An 8,877-nucleotide genomic window follows, 5' to 3' on the forward strand; every position below is an offset into this window, starting at 1 on the left:
ATCTTTCCCCTATCACATTAGATTGCACTCATGTATTTGCATGTCTCAGTATGAGTACCCTCAGGGCAGGGATCTGGCATAATTCCAACACTTGAATAGCACATGGGGTATGACAAGGGTTCAAAAGGTTTTCTGAGTGAATAAATGAGTGGGATGAGACAGGAGTGCAATGGGTCCACCCCCTTTTGTGTTCTGACTGCCTCAGCTCCCTCAGCTCCAGACTGACCCAAAGATCCTGGACCAGGGCTACACAAAGATTCTGAGCACACAAAAGATAAGACACTCTAGGGACCCTCAGCTCTGAACGGAGTATTGGCCCAGCACTGCTATTCTGCTAATGTGGATGAGCCCATCCCTATGCCACTGTATAGGAAGGCATACCATCCTCATCCCCTGACCTCTATACATCCCCACCTCTTCTGGCTCTCTAAACCCTCCCATACCCACTTTATGCTCAACCTGTCTTCCCAGAGTTCCTTCCACTTTCTTATTCTAACCGATAACTGGCAATACCTTGAAGATGCTGCCTCTCCTGGAAGCTTAACAAATGGAAGCTGTTGTTCTTACACTGTACCTACAGACGGACCTAGAGCTGATGTAGTAGTGTCCTTAAACCTCGCTTCATTCCAGATCACTGATGCCCTCTCCTGCCTTAAACCCTCGGCTGCTGGTCTCACTGACCAGAATTCCTACCTGTTGCACTCATCCGCCAACCCCCAGTCATAACATTCATCATTCAAGGGTCTTAGTACCAGGCTTGGTGTTACCTCTTCACACACTTTGATATTAATTCTTGGTGATTTGTATATCCACGGGAATTATACTTCTGATATTCTGGTCTCGCTCTCCAATGGCCTTGCCCTCTACTCTCTCTCAGACATTCATTCCTGTGGTCATACATATTCTAGTTCTTGTCATTACCAATATCTGCAACTCCTCCATAATCCCAATCACAAGTCTCCCATTTGGCTATCTTTCTTGCTTGTTTTCTCTAATACCCTAATTTAATAATATTTCAATTGGATTCCCGATTCATCAACTTTACCACCCTTTCCCTGTCCACCATTCTCTTCATGTTTTTTCTTTCTTAATCCACTGTCATTTTAACCAATATATAATGAAACTGTGAGAGTAAAAATAGTAGAAGAAAAATAGAAGTGAAGGAATTATATGTTTAAATCCAAAATAATAATGCTAATAGGCACATTGAAAAATTCCAAACACTTCCTCAGAACTTGGACATTTATTTTTCTTTTACTATTATACCAGGAAACCAATCTTCAGACTATGTTTAGTCAGGGTTCTAGGGATATTCTTTCATTAGTATTCATAACAAGCAGATAGTTTAGAAGCCCTTCATATAGCAACACAAATTGTCAAGACCTCAAAATTCAAGTTGTGTTGATGGTATAGATTAATTCCACAAAAAGTTTCTTATTTTAAGGGCCCCTGTGATGTAATGATTCTATGAAAAATTACAGTCAAATGCACTTCTGGAACCCATTCTACTGCTGGGCAGATAAACTCAACCTTAATTTTATCTTTCTTCCAAAGCATCTGATGAAATGACTGATAACTTTATTAGAATAGGTAGAGGTATTAACAATCATTTCTGAAGGGAGAAAGATGTACCCAACAGTGCTGAGATGAAAGAAGCACTAACTTAGGGTTGTTCTGTGTAAAAACAAGTCATCTGACAGTAGTACACATTGTGACAGTTTGGAACTTCATTTAAAATAATTCATTCACATTGAACTACAGACAGAAAATAGCATGAGAAATGAGGTGGGCTAAAGCTTGCCTCAAAAATTTACCTTAAAAATCATTTTCCATACTGGTTACTTCTACTGGGAAAAAAAGATGTCTTCAAATATAGAGGGAAAAATTTAGAGTGAAAATATTAATTAGGTAGCAAGTTTATACAAGAATTGATTAAATTTAGGAATATTGGGGGATTAAGTGATATATAATGTGTTATTTTTTTCTGTCTTTTAAATTTTACTACTTATAAATTGCATTAAAATCAAGACAGAAAGAATGGATTCTTATTAGCTCTTTACCTAGAGAAGAAGAATTTCTGAGCATGTCCTATCTGCCAGTTAAAACAATTAACCACCAAGAGAGTCATAAACTGGCCCAGGGCTGGACTCTATTACAAAACTTCCAGGAAAATTAGAACAAAAAAAAAATGCTAATTTCTCACAGTAGAGAGAAACCATTCTTTTAATTGTATTAGATTATTTTTTTATCTCCTGGATTTTAAAGATCATCCAGAACAATAAGTACTTCCAATAAATTTTAACCCAATCAATGTGACTCAAAGGATTAGAGCACTCTGCCATTCTTTTACCTGACAGGTAGCAAGGACCAGTGACTAACCTAAGGCTGATGTCAGCAGTACCGCGTCACGTTCATGAGGCGATACCTACTGGGAAACCTCACAAAGATGACAGAACTTCTCTGAGCCACCATTTTCTCTTCTAGGAATTAATACTCTGTATAGAGACAGAATTTTTATGGTGATTTTAACAAGTCTACAACACACACATAAACAAACATATACATATATGTATTCATATGTGATATATGGCATTTTTTATTTCTCACCTTGGGTACTAATTTCATTAAAAGGTTGATAACAAATAACACAGAGGGGTAAGTTTATTCTTTCAAATGTTTCCTTCTTGTTTTCCACGATAAATTGGCCAGTAAAGCTGATTGTCTTTACAACATATCAATAAAAAGACAATGGCTGAGTTTTATCATAACATGGTACCTTGGTTTATTTTGTGTCATTTAAAGAAATATTTCAGGGAGAACAATATGGCGGATGGCAAGGAGCCGGAGAAGAAAAGAAGAAGAATAGAGGAGCTGCTGGCTGAGAAAATGGTTGTTGATGGTGGGTGTGAGGACATTGGAGACTGGGAAGGTCGCTGGAACCATGTAAAGAAGTTCCTCGAGCGATCTGGACCCTTCACACACCCTGATTTCGAACCGAGCACTGAATCTCTCCAGTTTTTGTTAGATACATGTAAAGTTCTAGTCATTGGAGCTGGTGGCTTAGGATGTGAGCTCCTGAAAAATCTGGCATTGTCTGGTTTTAGACAAATTCATGTTATAGACATGGACACTATAGATGTTTCCAATCTATATAGGCAGTTTTTATTTAGGCCTAAAGATGTTGGAAGACCTAAAGCTGAAGTTGCTGCAGAATTTCAAAATGACAGAGTTCCTGATTGCAATGTAGTTCCACATTTCAACAAGATCCAGGATTTTAACGACACTTTCTATTGACAATTTCATGTAATTGTATGTGGACTAGACTCTATCATAGCCAGAAGATGGATAAATGGCATGCTGATATCTCTCCTAAATTATGAAGATGGTGCATTAGATCCAAGCTCCATCATTCCTTTGATAGATGGGGGGACAGAAGGTTTTAAAGGGAATGCCCAGGTGATTCTGCCTAGAATGACTGCTTGCATTGAATGCACACTGGAACTTTATCCACCACAGGTCAATTTTCCCATGTGCACCATTGCATCTATGCCCAGGCTACCAGAACACTTTATTGAGTATGTAAAGATATTGCAGTGGCCTAAGGAGCAACCTTTTGGAGAAGGGGTTCCATTAGATGGAGATGATCCTGATCATATTCAGTGGATTTTCCAAAAATCCCGACAGAGCATCACAATACAGTATTAGGGGTGTTACATATAGAGTCACTCAAGGGGTAGTGAAACGAATCATTCCTGCAGTAGCTTTTACAAATGCAGTCATTGCAGCTGTGTGTGCCACCGAGGTTTTTAAAATAGCCACAAGTGCATATATTCCCCTTAATAATTACTTGGTATTCAGTGATGTAGATGGACTGTACACATACACATTTGGAGCAGGGAGAAAGGAAAACTGCCTAGCTTGCAGCCAGCTTCCACAAAATATTCAGTTTTCTCCATCCGCTAAACTCCAGGAAGTTTTGGATTATCTTACCAATAGTGCTTCTCTGCAGATGAATCTCCAGCCATCACAGCCACATTAGAGGGAAAAAATAGAACACTTTACTTACAGTCAATAACTTCTATTGAAGAACAAACAAGGCCAAATCTCTCCAAGACATTGAAAGAATTGGGACTTGTCGATGGGCAAGAACTGGCAGTTGCTGATGTACCACAGACTGTACTGTTCAAACTTCATTTTACTTCTTAAGGAAAAATAAATCTGCACATAACAGAAAAAAAAGAAATATTTCACTCTTTACTGATTATGAAAGTAATACATGCCCATCGTAGAAAAACTGGAAAGGCGGAAAAAAAAATCATCCATAATCTTACCACAGAAAGACATACCACTAACATTTTGGCAGATTCTTCTAATATTTTTCAACACATTATTTTTTTTACCTGCTTGTGATTTTATTGTAAAAGCAATTTTATAGCCACATTTTAAACTTAATTTTATAAGATTTTCCACATTAAAAATTTTTGTAAACATGAACAGATTATGAGGCGGGGGTGGGGGTGAGGTTCAAAATGATTAGATTTTCTTTTCTGTAAGGTTGTCCCAAGGAGACTGCACTCGTGGGGATGAAGGTGAAGACGTGCAAACAAATCAGAAGGCTGTTGCAATAATCCAAGAAGGTAATGATATTGGTATTGGAGGAAGAGGAAGGGACATGTTAAGGGAACAGAGTTTATTGCTACAATTTCTCTGGTAAACTTGAAGCCGGTTGGTGGTATTTACTTCACTTATTTCCTGTGACACACAGTTCTGTTTTCCATCCTCCCTTCTCCTTTCCCTTCTACTTCTCACTTAACCTTTTCCCCTATTCTTTTCCCCAATGTTCCTTACTCATGCCTAGTTCTCCCAGGGCTACCTGAGATGTGGCTTAACTCTTTGGTCTTCTTCCAGAATTCAAGACCCTGAAGGCCCTGTGGGAATAACGCATTATGACAGATGAGGGGGGCTAATGTAGATGTCACAGCCACTGATTTAATAAAAAATAATAAATCACAAAAACTCTCAGGAACCAACACTAAAAGCCCTTATACAAGACAATCTTATGTTTACTCCTTTACCATTTAAGAAGAACTTTCAAGATAAACAAGTAGCACACAGAAACAGAAACCAAAGAAATGATTACCAGAGGGGAGGAGGAGAGTGAATGGGTAAAAAGGTGAAGGGAAACAATATTGTGATAAATTTGCATGGTGACAGATGATTACTAGGATTAGTGGGGTGATCATACTGTAAAATGTCAAATCACTATATTGTACACCTGAAACTAATATAACTAATACAATATTGTATACCAACTATACTTAAATTTTTTAAATGTAGTATGAAAAAGATAGACAAGTAATAGATAAACCTGAGGGGAGGGGGGAGTCTAAACTGTGATCACAATGATTACAATTCTTACCAATCTGATGTGAATTGATGCATTTCACTAAATAAAGTTCTATTGTAAAGAGTTATGCAGTAGAAATTTTTTTCAGTCATTTGAATAGGATTAGTGGGTGTTGTGATGAGCACTTACAGCCAGGAATATTGGATTTTAAACCACCCCCCATCCCTGTGTCTATCATATGGAGATGTCCAATAACTATTTGCCAGAGGAGTAGCCTGTTCATTATCATGGAGAAGTTTCTATTGCTGGGAGGCAGGAGAAAGCAGTGACCATAACAGACTGTGGTCACCTCAGCACCAAGCCCAGTTCCTTCTCTTCCTTCCATCAAAGTGGAGAAGGCTGGGAACCATATTTTCCAGAACTCTTTGCTTGCAGGGTTCCAGATTAAGCTCTGTTAATGAGAGGCACTGCAATGAGAATTAGAAAGAGAAAGGGAAGGAAAAACATCATTCTCTGCAGTGGCTAGTGCACCAGCCTGAGCAGGCAGAATGCATCTCTACGTGTTTGGCCAGCAGTTTCCAAGCATCCTCCCAAGAGTCAACCATTTTGTGCTGCAGAAAGGTGAAATCATCAGCAGGGAACTTCCTGCAATTCCAGCCCATCTGGATTTTCTGAAAATCAGGAGTGGCCTTCCTGAGCTTTCCTCTCCAAGTCCTGCTGATAACTTTATAAGCCTCTAATTCCCTGTGGTAAATCACTTCCTGCTCAGATGACCTAAAATGGTTTCTGCTCTTCTGAAGGGACTGAGATTGACAGAGTGAGTACAATCTTGGGTACAGAAAGTGTAGGTTGAATTGGACCCACCACATACTACCTGAAGAACCTCGTACAAGTTCCTTCAATACCTGAAAAATCATTTTCCTTGTTTATAAAAATAGGGATAATAAGATATCTGCTTTTGTTACAGGGTTTCATCAAAACTCTTATCAAGCATTAAATAGTTTAAGCATGTAACAAAAGCACTTAGCCCAGAGCCTAGGGGAAAATAAGCTTCTCTCCAAATGTTAGCTATTAATTTTATATATTATGAGCTATAATAATACTAGCAATAATGTGCTCAACAAATAGCTGTTTTTTTCCTGTCCTCATGGTTGGTGTGTGCTCTCCTTAGAAGCCATAACTCAGAACATGTCATTTGGGCAGGGATAATAAAGTTAGAGTTTCTGCAACCCCAGTTTGAAAAGAATAACCAAGAACTCTGAACAATGCCAATGATCCATGGCATGGCCAGCCCTGGATTCGATTATAACTCTATCTGCTGCAACAAAATTCCTCTGTTTGGATGGTGAAATACAGGCCTGAGGAGCTGCTGGTCAGACTAGCAGTTGGGAAACCCCGTTCAATCCTCATTCCTCCCATTATGACTGTGTCCTAGAATCTGCCTCTCAGGAATTTCCTGTATCTCTAGTGTTCTGTGGGGGGCAGTACATATTAAAGAGAAAGATGGAAGCTGGGAGACCTACTGCATTTTAAGATGATTAATTCAAAGAGAATCAGCACCACATTAATCCAACTTTATCCTTCAGGAAGAAAAGCTCATAATCACGAACTCATTAGAAGTTTCTCTGTGACATTAGTTTAAAGGATTTATAAAACTGAAGAGGAGATGACTGTTTTAGCTTTATGATAGAAACCTTAAGTACTTAAGAGCATTGTGTATTACAGAGAAGCTTGGCAAAAAAAAATGTTAGAATGTATGCAGAGCGACCTCTTTGACTTCCCGCTGGGGGCCCATAGGTGAGGCAGTAAAGATGGCTGCAGTCCTGGTTCTGCCTGGGAAGGGGCTGCTGGTGTTACTTAACTCACTTGTTTCTGCTCACCCAGAATTTGAGCAAAGTCATACTTTGTCATTCTTCATTGCAAGCACCATGTTTGAGTCACTAGTTCCATAAGGAAGGGCAACGATCTGAATTACTCCCCAGAGTAAAGCTTACTATGGTTCAGGAGAAGGTGACAGGGTGGCCCTCTGGGAATGAGCTGGGGTAGATGATGAGCTGTCTTTCAATTCTCACGGGGGTTTCCCTGCAGGGTATACATACGGGTATAAATGCTTTCCCTTGAACCCCTATCTCCCAGGATTTCTAAAGGTCCACCTCCTCCCTTTTTTTTTCTTTTCATGTAAATTTCAACTTATTTCCATTTTCTTTTCCAGTGGCATTAAAAACCAATTTCAATTAGCCAACTTAGAGACAGCAGCTATCTCTCATTTCTCCTTTAATTTACATTAGTTGATTGTACAATGTAGGTAGGATTCTTAGAAATGAGGCTCCGAAGATATTTGGATAATGAATATAACTCCCCAATCCAGTGTCCTAGTCACCAAGATGCTAATGGGGATGAAGACACACCACGCATTTCTGGCTGATTGTCTTCACATAGAAACCCCAGGCGCAGGAAAAGCATCCTGTGGGGAAACTGTGTAGATTATTTACACAAGTGGTTCACAGGCTGAGAACACTGCTGGGGTGAAAGGGAGAGATTTTGAGTCTTCAGCTCCAGAAATCCTAGTCCTAGATAGAACAGGAGACTGATATCCCAGGACACAGTGTCCCCAGCCCACCTTTCCCTTATAGCAAAGGAAGCCCTTTGCTGTAAACTCCCCTAATCAAGGCTGCGTTTGGCGTTTCCTTGAATGACACACAGCGTCCCTCTTCCGGAAAGGCTCAGACTCGGGCTTTCTCTCTGCTTGGCCTCCAGAGGCCCTCAGGAGGCTCTGAAGGAGAGATGGTGCAGTGCAGCCAAAATTCTCAGAACAAAAAGCCTACGTTCTCCAAAATGGGACTCCACAATCAAGGCCAACAGAAGGAAAAACAGAAGCAACAGATTGTTATCATTACATAATCAGTGCCAGTCTTGGAAAAAGCTATGAGCTAATACTGTATTTTTAAAAACAGTCTTCTTATTTTTTTTTCTGTTGAAGAGAGATTTAGGGTCAAATTTTTAAAACACTAAGTATTCAAATACAAGAAAGAATAATACTGCCCTGGCCAGGTGGCAAAGTTGGTTGGAGCATCATCCTGTACACCAAAACATTGCAGGTTTGATTCCCTGTCAGGCACAAACCTAGGTTGCCAGTTCTATCCCTGTTGGGACATGTATGGGAGGCAACCAATTGGTCTCTCTCTCTCTCCCTCTCTCTTTTTCTTTCTTTCTGTCTCTCAGGTCAATAAACATATCCTCAGGTGATGACTTTAAAAAAGAGAGAAAGAAAGAATAATACTTAGGGTTTTAAACATGTAGTATCCATATGTTCTGTTATATCTAGACAAAACCTACTTGAATGTGTTTGATTGGGACACTGACAGTTCACTTGCTATATGGTAGTTACTAGCCTAAGCCCTTTTAATAAATTATTGAAGTTAATCTTTACAAAAAAATTTAGGATTATTATCCCTATTTAATAGATGAGAAAACAAAATCTTAGAGGTAAGTTTAACAACTTACAAAAGGTTGCATAACTAAAGCTTAGG

At 39.3% G+C, this 8,877-nt stretch overlaps 1 pseudogene; it reads left to right on the forward strand.

Annotated features, from left to right (window-relative positions):
• The first annotated feature begins 2,818 nt into the window (after positions 1 to 2,818).
• Positions 2,819 to 4,206, forward strand: LOC112297319 (NEDD8-activating enzyme E1 catalytic subunit pseudogene; annotated as a pseudogene).
• Positions 4,207 to 8,877: the final 4,671 nt, after the last annotated feature.

Source organism: Desmodus rotundus, chromosome 11 (assembly GCF_022682495.2).
Source record: "Desmodus rotundus isolate HL8 chromosome 11, HLdesRot8A.1, whole genome shotgun sequence".
Taxonomy (NCBI): domain Eukaryota; kingdom Metazoa; phylum Chordata; class Mammalia; order Chiroptera; family Phyllostomidae; genus Desmodus; species Desmodus rotundus.